General features: G+C 38.2%; 1 protein-coding gene and 1 non-coding gene across 10 annotated transcripts in view; both read right to left on the reverse strand.

Annotated features, from left to right (window-relative positions):
* Positions 1 to 22,503, reverse strand: part of MAGI1 (membrane associated guanylate kinase, WW and PDZ domain containing 1) — a 585,689-nt gene that overhangs the window by 168,103 nt on the left and 395,083 nt on the right. The window lies entirely within an intron of this gene.
* On the reverse strand, positions 8,869 to 8,996 carry LOC134391428 (small nucleolar RNA SNORA25). Its single transcript, XR_010024968.1, has one exon. It is a non-coding gene; the product is annotated as a small nucleolar RNA SNORA25 (small nucleolar RNA).

Genomic DNA, 22,503 nt, shown 5'->3' on the forward strand with positions numbered 1-22,503 from the left:
TATAGGATCCGAAGCTGCGGCCTCAGCGCTCCCCGCGCCGCACTCTCCCGAGTGAGCCACGGGTTCGGCCCTCCATGAACTTTTAAAAAAAGTTTTAACTTACACATTGTAATACTTACATACTTATGGGGTACGGTCTGATGTTTGGATACATATATAGGTTGTATAATAATTGGGTCACGGCAGTTAATGTATCAATCACCTCATGCTTTTATCATTTCTTTGTGACAAAATGCAATTGGTTGACTTCTATTTCTCATGGATAACCGACACTTTGTTGGCCTCCCCTCTAGAATGTTGACTGTTGATTGTAAGTAGAACCATTTTCTAAGTAACATACAGCCAGTAGTGCCACAAAAAGAGCTGACAGGCCATCAAAACACAACATTTAATCAAAACAGATGACAAACTTTATTATCTCCTTGCACCATTCCCTCTCAGCCATCTCCCCAAATCCAGGCATTATGGTTAGAGAAAGCCCAAGTTTCACTTCCAAGAAGCACAGTTTTAGCCAACACTTCCAATGGGCTGGCTATAGAGGGTAGAATTTCCCAGCCTTGCCTGAATACAGATTTTCAACTGTAGTGCTTGATTTAAACAAACAAACAAACAAACAAAAAGCAAACTTAGGATCCCATTCTCATCTATTGAGTCAGAATTTCCAGAAGAGGGGTCTAGGAATCTATAATTTTAATCAGTAATTCAAGAAATAGACTATATTACCAGGCATGAAAGCTCATGTTACCTAAAAGCACTTTCACTATAATGCAAATATTTGCTTTAATACAAGTGACAGAAAAATGGGAACAATGAAACTTCTAAAACAAAAAACTTTAGAAACTTCATTCTCAAGTACTACTACTCTGCTAGATTATGCTTCTCACAAAGGAATCAAAAGGGCCAAATTATACACACTGCATACTAGACAGCTCAAGTCCTTCTCATAATAGGTGGAGTCAAAAAATGTCATATGACAATGAAAATAATGGTATTCTTCTTGGAATTCACTTTCCTTAGTGAACTCACAAATAAGGCACCGACTTTAATATCACTAAGGATACTGTTTTAAGACAAATATACAGGGGATTCCCTGGTACATATCAGTGTTGATTTTCTATCACTTCAATGAAAATGACACATCACTGCCACTCAGTCTCTTTTAAATTAAAAGCATCCTTTATGGCGGTGTGATGAAAAATGTTACCTCTATCACTTATTCTATCCTTTAATAAGGAGAGACTACAACTTCCAGAACAAATTTTAAAGGCAGTTTTGGATGCTACAGGAGCCAGCCACCTGCAATTAATTTAACAGAATTAGAGGAAATGTAAACTGTTTTCTATCCTCTCTGTTACAAGATATAGAAAGATGAACACATGAAAAAAAAAAAAAAAGGCACTGCAAAGAAAAAAGAAAAGCCACCAAATGAACCCCATCTCCTACAAAATTACAATGACCAGAATGGCCAGTATGGGAGGGTACCCTGCTGTGGTGCCTGCTAAAGACAGTGACAGACGTTGAGGCGAAATCTCCAAACAAGAGGGAAGTCTGGGAGGAAGACTGCTTGATTAGTCCACATGGGAACTACTAAATTAGTTGATTTGGGTATCAAAGAAAGTGATCCGTGGAGATAAATTTTTGCAACAGTATAAATGAAGCCCACTTTTTGAAAATGTACGTCCTTCCTTCAGTAATTCTTAAGGACACAACACAATCAGTATGGCAGATATGTAGAGAAAAGGCTAAAAAAACAAGCTGTACATGGCACTTAAATGTTAGACCTGGTATTTTCACTGTTTCTCTAATGGACTCAGTACCTGAGGTTTTTGTCAAGACTTTGGACCTCCAAGGTAGGAAAAGCCTATATAGATCTTCAAATACTACTAAGAAAACTTGGAAAGCACAACAATGATTTTCTCTTTCTATTAACGACTCTTCTCTATTGGGCAGAGCTTTGAGTTACAGAGAAAAGATCATTTTATTAAGTATTTTGAGAGCTTTTGTTCCCCTTCCATAGTTGTATTCTCCCTTTTCCTTGGCACTCAGGAACCCAGTTAGAATATCTATGGCTGTGACAAATGGAAATAAGTACTCTAGCTCGACCACAGTGGAAGATACTAGCAAAGGGTTGAGCCTTAAGGAACAATCCATAAACTCAGAAGAACTCAAAAAGTTCTACTTTACATGTAATCTTTACAAAGACCTTTATCAGAAAAATTCAAACTCAAGAAGCAAAAGTCAAGGATATACTTAATTTGAGCTTGAAGGTTCCCCTTGTGTTCAAGGACAAGGATGGGAGGTCCATGAACACCTTGAAATCACAGGCAACTCTGGGAATATGCCCTCATGGGTGCATTTGTTGGAGAAGATTGATGGATTTCATCCTATTATAAAAGATATTTGAGACTGTCCCCCTACCCTCCTAATAGATTAAGAATTAAGTTCTGGTTTCCTCTAGAAAAGACTCAGACTTTTAGGATGTTAAAGCTGACAGGGACTTTAGAAATAATTTACTGCATTATTCTCATTTTACACATGAGAAAATTAGGACATACAGATGTGATGTTTACTACTTTCATTTAAAGAAAATCAAACACCAGTTTCTCACTTTTTATAACAAGCCATTGCTTTATAAAACTTTATTAATAAATTGAGACAGATTCAGCTAGCTAGCTAACCCAGAGATGGGGAGAAATACCCACCTCAACTCTAACAAACCTATAATTCACATGCATTTAAAATATTTTCTAGAAAACAAAATCATAAAGCATACAATGTTTTATCAAACCTAAGGCAACAATTATAATTTATGATGCAATAAGGCAGAAAAAAATACTGCCAATGAAGTTACACAATGCCTCTGATTGCAGAATGCGTTTTCATTTCTGAAACATTTAAATGTAGAAAACGATGTATCTTAGAACTGATGAAATATAGTATTGCAAAAAAAAAATAGCTTGATTTATATGGCTCTTGAAGGAACAGGATAGGGTAAGCTTCTTTTTGTAATGAATAATAGGTAAGAAAGAACCTGTGAAACATCTCATACATTACAAGCCCTCTTTCCAACACACCTGAGACCAACATATAATGAGTTGATCAAAAGAGTTGCACAAAACAAGAAATCATGAGACATTATTCATACAAACTTAAAGCATTTTACTTTAATGCATGTACACACACACACAAATACACACGGTGTTCATTCTTTCATCCATCTTTTAAAGTAAATTGATACCTTTATTTGAATCTGAGTTCCCTGTTTGGTGTTCTATATGATCTTTCTTGATATAAACCATACTTACAATTCAGAGTCCATGGTTTCCAATTTGGGTTCATTTGAAATGGAGTGGTAACGTAAAGACACTTGCAAAGCAATTTGAATGCTTTAGATTTTTTATGACTTCTCTTTATATTTTACAGTCCTTACCTACGCCTAATTTAACAGCAATTTTTAAGCAACTAACCTTTATCTAGTCTTCCTAACAGATTCAAGTAAGTTTTCAAGGAAACAGAAGCTCTTTTTTTCTCCCGTGTGTATTTCACTGGTTTACATAATGTTTAATTAAATTATATTATTATAGTTACAAGATAACAGGTATAAGCAGGTTTGGGAACAAATAACAGATTATTGGAAAACATGAAATTCATGTGCAGAGGGACACCAGCTTTCAAGGTGGTACACAATGACTCTTTCCTCCAGGCATTCAAGCTCCTGTGTAGTCTCCTCCCACACAAATAGGGCTGACCCGATATTGCAGAAATGACGGACTGTTATTTGTTTGGTGAGGTCATAAAAGACATTACAACCACCAACTTGTAATCGGAAAGCGGTGGCACTTGTGTAATGTATCTGCCCACCCTGGTTAAATGGCATGGAGTTATGGATTGACTTAATTTATGAGAGCATTAAAATCCTTAAAGTTTAAAAAAAAAAAAAAGAAAGAAAGAAAGAAAAGAAATAGATGTCATGATTCTGATATATCCAACATATGTCATTTCTTTCAATTACCCTATAAAGTAATATTATCATCCCAATTTTACAGATAAGGAAACAGAAGTCATAGAGATTAAGAACTTATCCAAAATCCCATAGCCAGCCTGACTTTGGGGTAACCACTGTTTCCATTGTACCCTAGGAAGGGGCAGCTGATACACGGACGCTTCTCTGCCGCCCTTTCTCCCTTTGGCACTTCAGAGCAGGGCTACTCCAGCCGCTCGCTCCCTGGAATGGCAGTGGATTCACCCTATCCGCCGGCTTCCCTGGGTGTAAGGAGGCAGAGGGAGAAGGAGGCAGAGGGAGAAGGCGGCAGGGAGAACTGAAGGGAGAAATCATCAGGCTCCAGGACTGAAATCACTACAAAGGCACAGAAGGTACAATCAAGAACTGAATTAAAAACTCAGCCCCACCACTTGCAAGGTATACGACCTGGGGTAAGTCAGATAAAATCAACATCATAAAGATTAAATGAGAATGCCCACAAAGCAGTTGCAAACTACAAGCACCCACTACACAAATGGACTGATCACTCATATTGTTGGTGGTAATGAGGTTGAGTTTTGTAATCAGACCAACACAGACTCAACCACTTACTAGCTGGGTAACCTTGGGTCAGGTACTTCATTTCCCTAAGATTCAATATTCTCATCAGTAAAATGGGATGCACAATAGTGCTGACTCACTAGGTTATCCGGAGTTGCTATAAATTCAATACAAATATGGCTAGCAACTAGCAGTTACTAAGTGCTAACTTCTATCAGACCACCGTGCTTAGCCTTAATATTCGTATTCATTATTAACATGGTGGTAAGCCTTTGTAGTCCTTATTTTCCTATTTACTATGGTAGGTACTAGTGCCTGGCACTAAGGAAATACTTAATAAGTGAAGCTTCCAGCAACAGCACATATAACCACATTGAAGCTCTTATACAACTGGAGACTAGGCTCCTGGGGAACAAGACGCAGGTCCCCGCTGGCCAAATAAACCACCCAAGCTCCTGCACTGACCCTTTTCCGTTGCTTCCTGCCTCTCAAGGCTGCCCTCCTGACTAAGACAGTAAAAACCAGCAGGAATGGAGTGCAGTGCTGGCAAATGACCTCGTGAAGCCAGGACCAGCTCCCCTGCCTTAAACAAGGCTACAAAAATAGATAACCAATCTTTTAAGGAAAAAAAAGGGGGGGGGGGGACAGAACAAATCTATTTTAAAGATTCTTTCCTTCCTTTTACAATCTTAATGTGCTTCCTAAGTGCCCTGATTTTGATATTTCCACTGCCATGTTCTGCCCCTGTTTTTGGCCTCCTTCCATATCTAATTCGGATTTTTCTTGTTCACTGAATCTAGCCAAGGCAAAGAGAAAATTAGATGGCGTAAGAATGAATGGAAAAAAAAAAAAAAGGATCTCTTATAAATAACTCCCCACAGAAATCTTGAAATTACTGTGGACAAAGAATTGTCATCCAATGTACAATACTAACATGAAGACCAAAAAAACAAAAATTGTGGGCTGTGCAATGGCTATTCCTGAATCCCCTGGGAAATTAAAAATAGGCATAGCATCATCTCATGCTCAATAGCAACCTAAAGTCTTATTTGCTTAACATTTTGATGTCCTAACAATATTCTAACCTGCAGCCAGGGTCTTTAGCAGAGGGACTACTTATCAAAAACACTCTTGAATGGCACAGCTAATGTTTTATCATCATTAAATGCCTGTGAGAGAATAATTTTACCAGCTCCTCACTGCCAACCAATTCGTCAACGGCAGAAACACAATGTTTCCAAAGGCTTTAGACCAAGTGAGATGGCAGCTTGTAAGCAGAGATGAACCAGCAGGCTACAGGTGCAGAGTATTGGTTCCCCAGAGAACATAAAAACAATAGACCTTCAGTCAAGGCCAGCTCAACTGTTCAGATATTGTGGAGATTGTCTTGTTCTTCCCAAACCTGGATACTCACCAACAGGCACCAACACAAGCCCACAAGCACATGTGCATACACGCATGCACATGCACACACGCACACACATGCGTGCACAAGCAATTCATTAAATGGTTAAACACACTGCTAGTGACAACTGAGCAAAAGAAAAAAGGTGCATCATTTAAGACACCTTTTCTCGTTCCTTTTTTCTCATTAATAGATGATGTGGCCTATAGCAGATGCAAGGTAACTCCTACAGAAAATAAAATATTTTATCAATGACCTAACCTATTCTTTGCTGTTAATCCACAGCATTTAGCCAAATCTAGCATGTCAATGCTAATTAGAAAATATGTAGAAACATGTATGGCTAGCAAATATTCCACAAGACTGTGCAGTAGTTAAGAAAAAAAGAGTGTGGTGGCTATTTGCATTCACAGTTGTTAGGTCAAAGTATTTTGGTTGACTTCACTTCTCAGATCCTCACCTTCTCCTGTGTGACAGTGTGGTTCAGTGTGGGTGACAGCACTCTCATGAAGAAACATTATTTGGAACAACGTACATGCCCTTAAGTAGGGCATATGGTAGGTAGGTAAAAGCCTCTCACGCAGTGAATGTGGAGGGAGATTTAACCAATTAGGTGGCAGTTATATTAACTGGCAGATAAAAATATTGCAACATTTGAACTTAAAAAAAATAGGACAAAAAGCACAGTTTGCTCAATGTGGGCACACACGTTACTTATCTACATATATCTATACATTCAGAAAAAAAGACATGAAGTCTATCAACATCAGAACATTAACAATGCCTAAGTGGTCAAATTCAAAGTGATTTTTACTTCCATTTTGCTTATCTGTATTTTCTTTCCACAGTTAACACAAATGATTTCTGTGGTAGTTACATTAACTGCCAATGGCAGCAAAGGCAAAAAGTATACACTTTCATACTAATAACCCAGAGAAATTTATTTCCAAAGTTACTTAAGGCTTTGGCTAAAGTGGCATGTCAACTCAGAGGTCACTTTTCCCAAGTCCACGTTACTGAGTTTTTGTTTGTTTTGGAATGTGGATCATAGGCTTGTGCTCAAGAGTTTAGGCATTTAGCAAAAGGCAACCCAAAGTACGATACAGACATTTTTAATTAACAGTGCTTCTCTAAAAGCAGGCAAAAATGGCAGGTCCTCTGAGATGTCAGAAGAGGTCCAGGACATACAATTTTGAGTCCTCTAGCATAAAATATTCAGACAGGGTTATAAAAGTTGTGGTATTTCTTTAGGTGTGTTTATTAACATCTTGTGAATGTATCTATGTGGCTAGACATCAACCTGCATTTGGAGATGATGACAAAAGTCTAACTTTGAGGCCATTCCTGATCCCTCCACGCCCACCCTCACCTGCAAAAAGCGTGATAAGAAATGCCCACATTCAACTGCCCTTGGAAGGAAAAAAACAGGCAGGCAAGGCTGATGGATGAAGACTGGAAAATGCCTCTACAAAAGGACAACTACAAAAATTTAAAAGTAAAAAAAGTCCTACTACTAAATGCATTGGTGGAAAGCCCTATAATTATGTCCCTAATCATTCCATCAAATCTAACTAATTAAAGAAGGACAAGAGTGAGGAGGCAGAGGTGGAGGAGAAGCAGCATGCAGTCTTCATACACTGCTGCAACATATCCCACCGGCATGTTATATTTACATTCAATTTAGGCAGAACATGACTCTAGACAATCTCTTTAGCAGCTAAATGTTTCCTTCAAAGGAACGTCAGGATATAAATCCCTATGTCAGCATCCATGTAATCACCAACACAGAAACCTTTAAAGGCACTGTCCCAAGGAAACCTATTTATTTACCAGGGAAAGGACACAGCCAGAGAGGCAATTATTGTGAAAGACTGGTGCAGGGCCAACATACACTTTCACATCAGCTCTTCAATAATTCTTTACACACCTGGGTAAGGAGCAGGCCATGTACACGTTAGTAGTGAAGCTGAAACTGTTCCCCATCTCCTGCCCCTTTCTCCCCTCCAATTAATATCCCAAGATTTGTGGCAATAAAAATAAAATAATTTTTCAATGGAAAAACACATTTTTTTCTTCTTTTGGTTGTGCACAGGAGCTTAGACAGCCCTTGTTATGTCCATCCAAGCAATCCAGGTGATTCCTCATTATGGTTTGTCAGGTAAATCCTTAGCCATAATCAAATCAAGAGTACATACTGGAGTCATCTTTGTGAAACGCTGAGTCGGGGAGTCACTGCACATGAGCAGGGAGCTCTGCTCAGGTTGGCTAATTTGCCAATAGATTTAATTTCTACAGCAGTGCACTGGATAATAGAGACTACATATTCCTCACCTGTTCAGCGCCTGCTTTGGGCAGAGCCTTGTGCAATGTGCTGTATGTTGGTTCCCAAGGGAAGAGGATTGCTGCCAAGTTTGCTTCAGGGTTTTAGCCACACTGAATATTAAATATGAGTACAAAATGTCATGAAGTCTCTGATAATGCTCCATAAATTTCTAATTAGTCCAGCCTTTAAGTAGAAGATCTGTCCCTTCAGTGTGATTTCCAGATTACTTTATCCTCTGCGTTGCCAAGGTTTCTATAAGCTATAGCACTGAGTTCATAATAATGTGCGTGTGTAATTTTATTATCCATATAGGGCAACTGACACCAAATGGCAACCCATGTGCTAAATCCAGCCAGCTGAGAAATTTTTTGTTCAGCAGACACTGCACTTTAAAGTCATTTTAAATTTTAGTTGTCAAGCAACCCAAGTATCCATCAATGGATGAATGGATAAACATAATGTGGTACATACATATAATGAAATATTATTCAGCCTTAAAAAGGAAAGAAATTCTTTTTTAAAAAACCTTTAGGATATTTGTTTAATTTCCCACATTGTCAATCATGGATTATTATGTCATGATCATAACTGGCTAAGTCTTACATCTCCTCAGGAAAACATAGCACTGTTGAGTGACTGCGGCATCCTATGGAGAATGTTGATCTCTGGTCATCACATTAACAGCTCTTGGTTTCACAGACCCAGAGCCCTCTTTGAAATGATCTATAAAAGAAAGGAAATTCCGACACATGCTACACAACATGTACAAACCTTGAGGACTTTATGTTAAGTGAAATAAACCAGTCCACAAGAAGACAACTACTGTATGATTCCATTTACATGAGGTACCTAGAGTAATCAAATTCACAGAGACAGAAAGCAGAATGGTAGTTTCCAGAGGCTGGCAGAGGGAGTATGGGGAGTTGCGGTTTAATGGGTATAGTTTCAGTTTCGCAATATGAAAAGAGTTCTAGAAACTGGTTGCACAGCAAAGTGAATGTACTTAACACTACTGAACTGCACATACACTTAAAAATGATTAAGATGGCAAATTTTATGCTATATGCATTTCAGCCCAATTTAAAAAAACAGTTGCCAGTATTTAAAAATTGGGATAAGTCGCAGAAAAAAAAATCCAGATTTCTACCTGGTCTTAAAAAATTGGGAAGATCTGGCAGCGCTGGACCTGCCTCGCGATGGATGGCTGGAGCAGAGTAGCAATACGTTTTTACATGCTCCAGTTTCCCCAAGTCCCTATCATCCCTTCTTGTCAGTCTGCACAGCACATTTCAGTATTTATGTCAGCAATTCCCAATAGGGTGTGTACAGAATGCTTGCATGTATGAACTAGGACTTTTTGTCCCAGTTCTAGCCAGGGTACCTTATCATCCTAAGAGCTAGGTGTGCCCAGAGAAGGATACCACATCTTATCAGGACCAGTGTATTGGAGTTACCTGGTTTATGACTACATGAAACCTAAAACTGATATATGGAAGTAAAAGAGTCAGTATGTACAACAGCTATAACAAAGACTAATTCCCTTAAAATTCACTAAAAATGAAAAGCCTTGAGCTTTCATAGCTTGACAACACTCACTCACTGCAGGGGTGAATGCAGCCTTCCACTCTCCTAACCCTGGATGGTCCAGTCTCTGAACAGGTTCTGGCTCTCACTCTTACCAGAGTCCTTATATCAGAGCCAATTCATAATGATGGTGTCGGTGGCCACTGGCAACACAAAGATCTTCCTCCTTCTCTATGGTAACTAACAGATCACTGCAAACACCCAGGCACTGGAGGTGACGTTCTGTACCTTCCCACCTCACCCCAAGTGTATACAGTATGAATTGACAAGAAGATTTCGTTTAGGTAGACTAATTTTATGTTGGACAAGCTTTTGTTTCATTGAATAATTCTATAATAGAAGTCATTTGAAAAGGGTACTTCTGGTCAGTTTCCATATTATTTTACTTCTAAAAGCAGGGAGTGAATATAAAGTGGTTTGCAGGTCTTAGTCCCTCAAGTTTTGACAGAAGGGTAATACCTATTCCGCCAACCCCACCTGCAGGAGGCATTTGGAAAATAGGTGGATATGCTTTTGGTTGTCTATGATGTAAGGTGAATGCTACTAGCATTTAACCCGTAGGGCAGGGATGTTAAATGATCTGATACTAGAGACAGTCACATAATGGAACTGTCCCACCCAAATGGCCAATAAAGCCCCCAATTTAAAGAAAGAAAGAAAAATACAGTAATTTATGCTAACTACCTTTATAACAGTAATTTACGCTAAGCTACCTTTACGCCTTTTAGCACGTAACCCAGGAAACAGAACTTGTATATCGATGTCGGAATACTAGAGTTGGAGTCTCAAGCTGTAGATGCAGATATGGATTGTGTTCACTTGTGTTCACTTGCAAGCCCATAACCTTTCTGATTCTTAGTTTCTATATCTGAAAACAAGGTCAGTGACCCCTGCCTAACCTTCAAAATGTTCTGGAGGTTTTTCAAACTATAAAGCAAGGTACACATTTAAGTTACTTAAAAAAAAAACAAAAAACCTGTGAATATAACTTAAATGTTCATCAACAGATGAATGGATAAGGTATATACATGCAATGGAATATTATTCTCCTTATAAAGTAATAAAATTCTCACACATGCTACAACATGAATGAACTTTGAAGACATTATGCCAAATGAAATAATACAAGCACAAAAGGACAAATATTGTATGATTCCTCTTTTATGAGGTACCTAGAATAGTCAAGTTCATAGAGACAGAAAGGAGAATCATGATTACCAGGGGCTGGAGGGAAGAGGGAATGGAGAATCATTGTTTAATGAGTACATACTTTCAGTTTAGGATGCTAAAAAAGTTCTGGAGTTGGATGTTGGTGACAGTTGCACACCAACCATAAATAAGTATGAATGTACACTTAAAAATGGTTAAAATGGTTAATTTTATATTTACATATATTTTACCACAATAAAAGAGGTTTTAAAAAACTTCTTCATTTATAAAAATGAATATATATGCACTGTAGAAATAAAAAACGCAGATAAGTAGGAAATGACTCAGAAATAACCAAACTCATTGTTTTGGTTTATATGATCCCAGGATTTTTTTTAAAGGATACTTTATGATTAAAAATGTTTAAGAAAACCTGATCTCAAAAATGTTGGCTCTTATACTGTTTCTACTGAAATAATAGGGAACAAGCAGAGAAGACTTTGTAGCATTAGAAGGAAGGTGAGAGGCAATACTCTCAACAAGTAGGCGAGTTCTTTTCATGTCTACAGTGCTTCTTAAAGAATACATGTTTAATCAGCTTGGATTAAAAACATAACAATGAAGGAAAAAATTACACATAGGTTAGAAATTAAGAGTTGTACAAAAATTAGGAATGCCCTTCATCTTCAAGGCTTATAAATCAGATCAAACACTGAAATGTTTAAAAATGAAGTTATATGATATTCAGGAGAAAAAGTGGATGTCAGATATAAATGAAATTAGATTGGCCAAGAATTGATCATGGTTAAAGCTAGGTAATGGGTATCTAGACTCATTACATCCATTCTTTCTACTTTTGTAGAAAAAATCCAGATCAAGTTAAAAACAGAAAACAGAATAAGCAATTAATGGAGATTAAATTCTTTTCCCCACTACCCCAGTCTATTTCAGTCTGTCTAGTTGTTCGAGATCTCCTTAAAACCCAATGGTTCACAAGAAGTGCTTGAAAAAAGCAAGCAAACTGTCAACTACTAAATAACAAATTCAATTTTGGCAACTGTATCTGTATAAAAGTAGGTTTAATTTTTTTTAAAAACCTCAAAAATCAGATCCATTTACTAATTTTGTTACCTCAAAGCAGACAGAAAGGTCATCTCTTTTTCCAGAAACCTATAAACCAGTTTGCTTTTTATTGTTTTTCACTAAAATTTTAAACATAAAATATGTTCCGGCAAATGAAAAATCCAAATGCACCTGCTCACGGTTAGGGACTCATTGCCTGGAAAATCCCATTTTAAAAACTGTAGTGGTTGAAACTAAGGGGACTTTTCCCCCCATTACTCAACTATATACAAATTATATCATGTAACTTTTTAGCAAGGTAACACAAATACATAATGTGAATTCTTCCTCAAATTTTGTATTCTAGAAAATGTGGAAAAACAAGTACTCTTTAAATCATGAATACATGTAATATAGGCCTATCACTCAAAGAAAATGGTAGTGTGCTCTCTAAGTGTATCCAGATGATCTTCAATTGAATCCCTAGCTACAATTTCAGAAAGCTAACAAACCTTCCTATTTGATGAGTTTATTAAACATACCCTTCAAAAGCAAGTAATTATTACTATGCTATACCATGGGTTTATCCAGAAAAAGCCATAACCAACCAACTTCTCTAAGTAATTCTCAGGGTTTTTTATTACCAACGATAGGTCAAAGAATGTAGCAAAGGGTAACTGGATTTCAAAAAGGCATTTGGCAGTGTTTTCCTAAGATATCCTTGATAAGAGAGGAGCCATGGGTGACTGGACAACCACAACCAAAGGGTATAGATTGATGGATCAATTTGAGACGTTACTAGCCTCCATGTTTGATTTTGTCCCATTCAATGACGTGCTTATATATTATTAAATGAAAACGCAAATGGCATGGTGACCAAAAGCTCTAAGACAGTGCTGATAATCTGATGCATAGAATGAGGATTAAAAATCATTTTGTTAGTTTGGACAAATATAGTCAACCTCACAGGAAAAGATGAAAAAATAAAAATCTTATGTGGGTCAAGATGAAGAAAAAATATCAGTGTATATACACAAACTGAAAAAAAAAATTTAGGAGAAAAGGACAGAAAGGGATTATCCTTTAACAGAGAAGTGATGTAAATAAAAATAAAGGTGCTAATCCCTATTTAAGTTTACTAATAAGAATGAGGCATAGCAGACTAGTTTATAATATTGGGCATTTATTATGTGCCAGGCACCATTCTCAATACTTTAAGAGTAATGTCTCATCAATACCACCCTAACACAAGGGCTCCATTATTATTCCATTTTTAGAGATAAGTAAATTAAGACTCAAAGAGGTTAAAGGATGGTCCAAGGTCAAATGACTTTAAATGAGGAGAGCTGAATTTGCCAAGGCTAAGAAAGCAGTTAATACAAACACCAGAAGCTAGAAACAAGCTAACGGTGTTAGAGGGACAGAAAAAAAGCCAATGTTCCTAGAGCATACTGTGTTTCACAAAATGAGGAGAAACTGGACAGTCAGCAGGGAGTTCTTGCTGTCTACTCCAGTGGAAGAACGAAGACACAAGGTCATGAACATCCATCCTTCGAAGCCCTTCAAAGTGGTTATGCAGAGGCAAGAGGTCACTTGTCAAATATGGGGACAGGACTCAGGCATTGAGAATAAAGTTGAACTAGAGACTTTGAGTTTCTTTGATCCTGTAAGTAGAAGCAGTCAGCACTAGTGGTAGTAGGAGAAATCATCATTTATTATATGCATTGTATTATATACTATTTTCTTATATTATACTTTATCCTTACCATAATATTCTCCAATAAGTATTATTATACCCATTTTAAACACAAGGAAATAAAAGGCCCATAGTACACCCATGATTCAAGGTCAGATCTGTCTAGTTACAAAAGCCCAAAGGAGCAATTGTTAAGAGGACGGAAACACAAGGCACAGACTGGGAAAAAATATTTGCAAATCATATATCTGATAAAGAACTTATATTCAGAATATATAAAAAATTCTGAAAACTCAATAAGACAATAAAACACCAAATAAAAAGGGACTAAAATGTATGAATAAACACTTCAACAAAGAAGGCATGGATGGCAAACGAGCACAAGACAAGACTCGATATCATTGCTCATTATAAAAATGAAAATTGAAACCATAATGAGATACTACTATATAGTATTAGAAAGGTTAAAATTAAAAGGAATGATCAAATCAAGTATTGGTGAAAATGTGGAAGAACTGGAATTTTCATACACTGCAGGGTAGGAATGTAAAATGATACAACTACTCTGGAAAACTTGGTAGGTTTCTTTTTTCTTTTTTCTTTTTTTTTTTTTTTTTGTCTTTTTTGTGACCGGCTGCGCCGCGCTCAGCCAGTGAGCGCACCGGCCATCCCTATATAGGATCTGAACCCGCGGCGGGAGCGCTGCTGCACTCCCAGCGCCACACTCTCCCGAGTGGCCACGGGGTCGGCCCGGTAGGTTTCTTAAAGAGTAGAGATGACCACGTGATCCACTCATTCCACCCCTAGATATTTACCCAAGAGAAAGGAAAGCATACACCCATCCAAATACTTACATGCAATGTTCATAGTAGCTTTCTTTGTAATAGCCTCACACTGGGAACAACCCAAATGTCCATCCACAGGTGAAAGGATAACAAACTATGATACAGCCATGCAATGAGATACTACTCAGCAATAAAAGTAATGAACTATTGCTATATTCTACAACATAAAAGGACCTCAAAAAATTATGCTAGTGAACAAAGCATAATTGACTATTATGCTGTGAATAAGCCAGACCCCTCCCCCCACAAAAATATGTTTCATTCATGTAAAATTCTAGGAAAGGCAATCTAACATGCAGTGATAGAAAACATATCATCAGTTGTCTGAAATAGGGGAGGTACAGGATAGGTGGGAGTGATTACAAAGGGGCACAAGGAAACGTGTTGGGGAGTAAAGGATATGTTTATTTTCATTACTGTGGTGAAGATTTCGTGGGTGTATGCACAGGCCAAAACTTACCAAATCACACACTGTAAGTGTGAACAGGGTATTTTTTATCAATTCTACCTCAAAAAAGATGTTTTTAAAAAGTCATTAGATGTATATCTAATTTTATTTGTGTTCTAATTACTTTATGCATACATACACAGATTTTCAAAAATTGCATTTACAGCATACATGCTCAACACTTTTAGCAAAGTTTTCTGTTTGCTTCTCCTTTCCAACTCTCTCATCAATCAGGTAACACATATTAATAACCTCTTCAACAAATAATCCTAACATTGGTCTTCTGAAAACTCAGCTCAGGGCACTAGAACGATCAACACAGTGACACCAGTATCACGACATGTGTGGCACACTATCATAGAATTGGTGATGATCCTTGTCAATCTCATGCAGACAATGCTAATCAATCACTGCACTATTCCTCTATGAGCCTGGATAAAGGATTCCAGTTCTCACAGATGGGAGCTTGTACAAAAGGTGAACCCACTCTGCCCTGCCAGAGGCCTAGTGGATGCTGGTATGTAAGGCAGATAAATACTTTTTATATTCATCTTTTTGCCTGGCTTTCTCTGTGCCATCTTGTTGCTTTGCTAAAATCAAGAAAAATGGGTTTTGTATTGCTGCCTACATTTAGTCTTGCATTTAAATAGTGGTTTCCTTAAGAGCCAATTTAGTACTCATATTCCAGTAAGCTTCCTACTGACTAAGCTCAGGTCACAATAAGCTTGACTTTTTTGGAATCCTTTCAATACTAGACAATACCACTTTTAGTTATATACTGCCAGGACTTTGAGCCTCACTTTTCTCACCTGTAAAATGATAAAACTGACACCTATACTGCAGAGTTGTTGTGAGGACTAGAGAGGATGTGTGGTTACCCCTGGGATGTAAGCTCCACAAAGAGTGACTATACCTAATTTGTGTAACCTGAGCACCTAGAATAGTGCCAGCAACATAGTAACCGTTCAATGAACAGCTACTAAATAAATGAATACTTAAATAGCCTTTCACATATCATGGCAAACCAAAAGGAGTTCAACCCATGAACACAGTTAATACTCTATAAGAACTGAGTTCTTTGAAGACAGTCACCCTATATGCCTTTTCGCCATATTTTTCTCAGGGCTTTTACAGTTAGCAGTCAAGGCAAGTATTATGGGCAGAGCCAGACTAGGATAAAACAAAGCACAATCTTGCAACACTAATTTTAAGGGGGTGCCAAAAAATTCAGTAATTGAAATACCATTTCATGCAATATTTTCTAAAATTAAAATGAATGCAAAGAATCCATGATGAATAAAATATCAGTTTTAAATAAAGGCAAGATCAGTAACAGTGCCATACTGAGCCACACTGAAGTTCAAGGCAAAAGGAAAAATCAGTAATAATGATCTTTTCTTTACTTAAAATGATTTTGATTTTAAGAAAATATATTAAAACATTATTTTTCTTGATTACTAAGATTTTTAGCCCTTGCTTAAGTTTTTTGTGCCTGAGATGACTCCATCCCTCGCCTCCCCCCAATCCTAGACCAGTCAACACCTTCCTTGAAGAATCTCTTAAACTATCTGAGAAATATAATATTTTACTCTCAATAAATTCAGCACAGCCAGTTTGTCTCCAGTGCTGGAACAGCTCACCGGTTCTCCAGGTGAGCCCTGGATGAAGAAGTTGGCTTACGTTGAAGGAGCCACGTTGCATATCAAATGTGTGTACGTGGCAGAGTTGTACTCAGCTCAGCAAGGTGCAGATGCTGTGGGAGGCTCCTGGAAACTGTTAACAGCAGAATCACGTCTCCATCTCTCCCTTACTCCAGGCACAGCCTCTGAGGCTGGGGGACTCAACCACATTGTTTTACTTGTTCGTGCTCTGTCTCTCTGTCTCTCTCTCATACACACACTCGACTGTGTAATTTTTTGAATGAATAAATAATGTGACTCAACTGGAAAGCAATGCTGACTGCCCCTTTGGCGCTCTACCCAGCATGCCTGCTTGTTTGGTGACTGAGGGGCTCTGACTCTGTCCTCAGGAGCCTCAGCTCCCACAAATCACCAGAGATGTCCTCAAGCCACCAAGACAAAGGCGACTCTGGCAGGCAGGCTGTGTATTCCTTCTGCTTTCCCTAAGTACCCACATCATGTTGCTTCCCACAAATTCACAGTTTTATCCTAAGATGAAATCGCACCATTTCTGCCAGGAATCACACACGGAAACATGGTTCTGTTTTGTTTCTGGACATACTGTATTTGATAAAATTAGAAAGAAGTCACCATACCAACATTTTCACACAAGAAGAAAAGGAAAAAAAGAGAGCAGAAATCAACCAGTTATGAGTTGAAGTACACAGAAATACAAGAAAACATTTTTTGCAGATTCCAAATCTTGAGGTATAAAATATCTTCTGATCCTTCTTTGTTCCCACTTGTGGCATCTAGCCAGTCACCAACTAATATAAGAGCTGAATGCCAATTCCATTAAACATATTTAAATCTACACAGAGAGACAGTCATGGGGAAAAATGAAATGTCCCTGGTCCAAGTCTCTCAGTGAGAACTAATATTCCCTGAAAGCTCTCCTAAATAAGCTGTACTTTGGGGGTCACTGATCCAAAATATGGACTTGGCATCGAGCCTCCCATGGCAGAAAGGTGGTTGAATAATTATGTTCATATAAATATCCCTGAGGTTCATATCACATTGTCCAACTCCACCACTGCGTAAATGCTGGAGTCGTAGAGTACTAGATTCCACCAGTTCATCCCAGGTATTCTGCAGGTGAGATAATACAGTCTCAGCAAGGCCAGGTGATTTGTCCTGCTTAGGTCATAATGGGACCTTCTACCTAAGCTTCTGCCAAGGAACCATGATGTTTTCTGCTGCCCTGTGGTAGGACCATTTGAGCCCCAGGTTAGCACATGTTTGGACCTTATGCAGTTCTCTGTGGTGAGTGGAGTGAGACCCCACTCCCCCCTAGTGCAAAATACATCACATCACACAAGGGGCTTCTGAAATGTAGCCAGGAGTCACATATCACAAATGCCCACTCCTGGAGCCTCTGAGACTAACCTGGAGAAATGTGGATGGAGAGTGATTCATAAAGAGTTCCTGCAGTACTGGTACATGAAAAAGCCAATGAAAGCAGACAAGTTTGCTTGCATTCTTTCATTAATTAATGTGTCTTTTTCCTGATTATAAAATTTTAATGATCAAACATGATCTCTCAAGGCTATTAGCTTCCTGAGGGCAAAACCTTTTTCTGTCTCATTCACTGGTCTATCTCCAGTCCAGGTCTGAATATAATATTGTATAAAAATTTCCTGAATAAGTACAAAAAGGTGAAATATACCTGTTATTGAGAAAGTCCCCAACACATGGAAAAAATATTTTAAATGAGGCAAAATTCTCCCATCACTTCACAACACAGAGATAGACAGCAGCTGTCACCATTTTAATATATACTTTCCAGAATGTATTCTGTACATGTACATACAAGTTTTCAACCTAATTTGAGATTGGACTATGTACAGAATTTTGTTTTCTGTTTTGTTTTGTCAACTAACATCATTATCTTGCTTTTAATTTTAGCCTTCTTTTTCATTCAAGTGCTTTGGCACTATAGGCACCAGAAGTGACTCAATTGACACACAGTGACTCAAAGTCAAACAAGTTCTTCCTGGAGTTAAACAACTTTGGTGGAATAGAAACAGTTCGGAACCAGTTCTTCCTTATTTCTAATACAGCTCATTTTTTCAATTACCAAGTCAAGCAAACATCAGGACAGTTACAACCATATTGAACTTTGTGGTATTTTCTGCACAGAAAGGACATATATCTTTCTACCAAAGAACAGATAAAGAAGTGAACTAAAGGACCATAAGAAAGCTGTGGCCTACAACAATCCTGAGTATCGGATTACTCAAGCACCTTTGAACCCTGAAGACTGACAAATGGCTCCTGTAAGAATCACAGATTTTGTTTCCAACTGCTTTTCTCACAATGTGCACATTGGTTTCTAAACATTAATGCGTGCATTTCAGTTCAGCAGACTTCCACGTTGACACCTCTGCCTGGATATCTAAAAGATATTTAGACTCGAAATGTCCAGAGTTGAACAATAATCTTCCCCTTCAAACTGGCCCCACCTGTAACCTGTCCCATCTTCCAGCCTTGCTTTGGGTTCAGGGCAAAAGTCATGATATCATCCTTTTCTTCTTTCAAACTTTCCATCAAACCTCTACCTTCAAAATAAATCCAGGTCTGACTACTTCCTGCGCACCCTGGGCAAGCTTCCATCCCTGCTCACCTTGAGAGCTACTCAAACCTCATAACGTCTTCCGTATCCAAGCTTGCCTGTCTGCAGTCTAACATCTGCAGAACATCCAGAGTTGTCCTTTGAAAATATTTAGTCAAAAAAGCAACAACACATGGAGATTTTTTGTTGTGATGGAATGACTCTATCTTGACTGTGATGGTGGTTAGAAAACATGTGGATTTGTTATAGCTCATAGAACAGTACACAGTTAAGAGTGAATTTTATTGTATGAATTTTTTTAAATTACTAAAAAAAAAAAAAAAGTCAGACCAACCATAGAAGTTCTCTGCTCAAAATCTTATACTGCAAAAGCTGGAGTTCCCACATGACCCAATTCCCTATTACCTCTCTGACTTCATCTTCTACTACACTTTTCCTCTTCTGCTCACTTTGACCCAGCCACACTGACCCCCCCCCCCATGCTCCTCAAACAAGTTAGGCATGCTCCTGCCTTAATGACTTTGCACTGGCTGTTCCCTTTACCTGGATGCCCCCACCCCACCCCACCATGTGCAAGGTTAACACCTTCCACTCCAACTCTCACACAAATTCCACCTTCCCAATTAGGCTCCATTTAAAATTGCCACTCACCTCCCATCAGCACTCCCAATACCCCTTACCTTGCTCTCCTTTTCCTTTCCCTTTCATAGTTGTTATCAATTTCAGATATACATATAATTTACTCACTAATATTTTGTGTTCATTGTCTAACCTCCCCCTTGCTCAACCCCAGAGGGAATCTAAGCGCCTTGAGAATGACAATCTTTTTTCTATTCCATCAATATATCCTTAACACTTAGAAAAGTGCCTAGTAGATGTTTAATACATATGTTGAATAACTGAGCATACACAGTCGGTACCTACTATATGTGAGGCATTGCACTAACCCTTTTGGAAGACTCAACATGTAAAATAAGAGTTACACTGTTAAATAAATGGGTTGGCCTACATAATCTCCAAGTTCTTCTCTAGCTCAGAAATTCATTCCAAGTGTTTTAAACTGTATTATAGGTTCCCCCTAAATGTAAGCTCCCTAAAGGCAGTGATCTTAAATATGCTTTCCTACTATTGCATCCCCTGCCCTAGAACAGAGTGTGGCAATAGTAAGCACTCAATATTTAGTGAATGAGTAAGCGCCCCATGGACAAAGAATAATGTGTTGAGTTTCTGATTCAACGTAGCATATAGGAGAAGCACCAAGCACACATGGGAAAGGCCCTGGTTAAGCTCTACCTAGTTTCCAGTACAAAAAAATCACAGTTGGCAGCAATTCACACAGGCCTCCCTAGATAGTCTCAGAAATATTAGTAAAAGGGATGATTTTAAACATGCTGCATAAGCACTTAACTTCAGGTGGTAGCATTTTGGAATTTCATTAGGCTTATCACATCAAAGAGAGGCTCCCCGATGTTGACATGCCTGAGAATTCTGAGCATGAAATTGAGGTCAAATAAGACTTTTGTGGAAAGCAATCTCCTCCAGAGAGATTTCTGGGATTTTCTTTGCATTGACCTTGTTACCTTATTTCTCTGCCTTGAACTTCACACCATGGCCACCATGAGCCCAAATATCCATGGAAGGTACTTTAGTTATCATCTACCCCAAGCCCCTCAGACCTGCCACAACTCTCAAAGGCGTTGGTGCCTTGGATATGAGTTTTCTGAAGATGGATACACCTTGTCAGCAAATGCACACTGACAGGAGACATGACTTCAACTTCTACAACTTTTGGGTCTCACTGCCACTCCAGTCTTTCAGCATCGTTCAACAAAGACATAATGTGAAGCACACACATAATTTTAACATGCACAGGTAACATCAAAAATAAGTGAAACCAATGAAATTAATTTAACAATGTATTTACTCTAACACAATATATCCAAATTACTGTAATTTCAACATGAAATCAATATAAAAATTATTAGCAAGATATTTTACCTTCTTCTTTTTTTTTCATATTAAGTCTCCAAAGTCTGGGGCTATTCTGCACCGACAGCATATCTTAAAAGCTTCAACAGTCACATGTGGCTAGTGGCTGCTGACCTGAACAGAGTGAGTCTAGATGTCAGATACCTTCTCTTTCAGGATGCTATTGCTGCCCTTGGATTCATACAACTTAAAGGTCTGAGAAATGATTTTAAAATGTCTTCTAGCCTATAATGACATCACTTCCATTATTTTCAGCTCCAAGTAATGCTTCTTGTGAAATAGTTCAATGAGGCAATGTAGCAGTGGGAAGGGCTGCAGAGTTAGTTTGTCTCTGTTACTCACAAATAATGTGTGTTTCTCTGATCTCTAACTAGAACCCATTTCATTGAATTCCAATGCCAGCTCTTACTGATAACAGGGAAAATGTGTGCTGCCTGCAAGGTTTTTTGAAACAGCTATTCCAACAACAACAGATAAACTGAACAGCAACAGAAAGGAGGTTTGTGGCAAGACAAAGTTCAAGTGCGTTTACCTTCTCTTTATAATTGCACCCTGTGGGCCAGCTTAATTGTGTTCTAATAGGTATAACTGAGATGAGGCTTAAGAAGAACAGGGCTCTTTAAGGACTCAAAGGAATGTTCTAACCAAGTTTGTAATAAAGAGGAACTAAAAACGCATTCAGGTTAGGTGGTAATTCACCAGATGAGAGTTGCTTTGAAAATCGGTACCATGAAAAGCTCTGTCATTTTTCTCCTTGAAGGTGAGATTATTGCTTCTACTAGCCTCTCAAAGGTGAAATGGATCACCAGAATATGAAAAGCAGTTCAGTCTGGAGAATTTTCCACAGCAACAGTGGTGTGAAGTTCGTAGCTAGATGAAACATAAAATAATAATTAACACATCACAGAGCATCCAGACTCTGACATTCTCTACCCCTATTTCCATTACTCATGGCCTCAAAAAGCTACATTTGAAAAAAAAAAAAAAAAACCAGCTTGAAGTTAACTTTCTGCCTTTCAGTGGAAGGTTGGTTTCAAGTATTGCTCAGCCTACAGAATGAACTCTTCTGGCCTAGTTCTAACAGCTGATTCAGCAGAGACCAGCTGGAATAATGGTTTTCAGGAGGACAACGCTGGAATTGGTGAGGATCTGAGAGTATCCTGCCAAAGTCAGCGATTTCTTAAAAATGGGGTCAGGTTATGAGTCCA

Source organism: Cynocephalus volans, chromosome 11 (genome assembly GCF_027409185.1).
Source record: "Cynocephalus volans isolate mCynVol1 chromosome 11, mCynVol1.pri, whole genome shotgun sequence".
Lineage (NCBI taxonomy): Eukaryota > Metazoa > Chordata > Mammalia > Dermoptera > Cynocephalidae > Cynocephalus > Cynocephalus volans.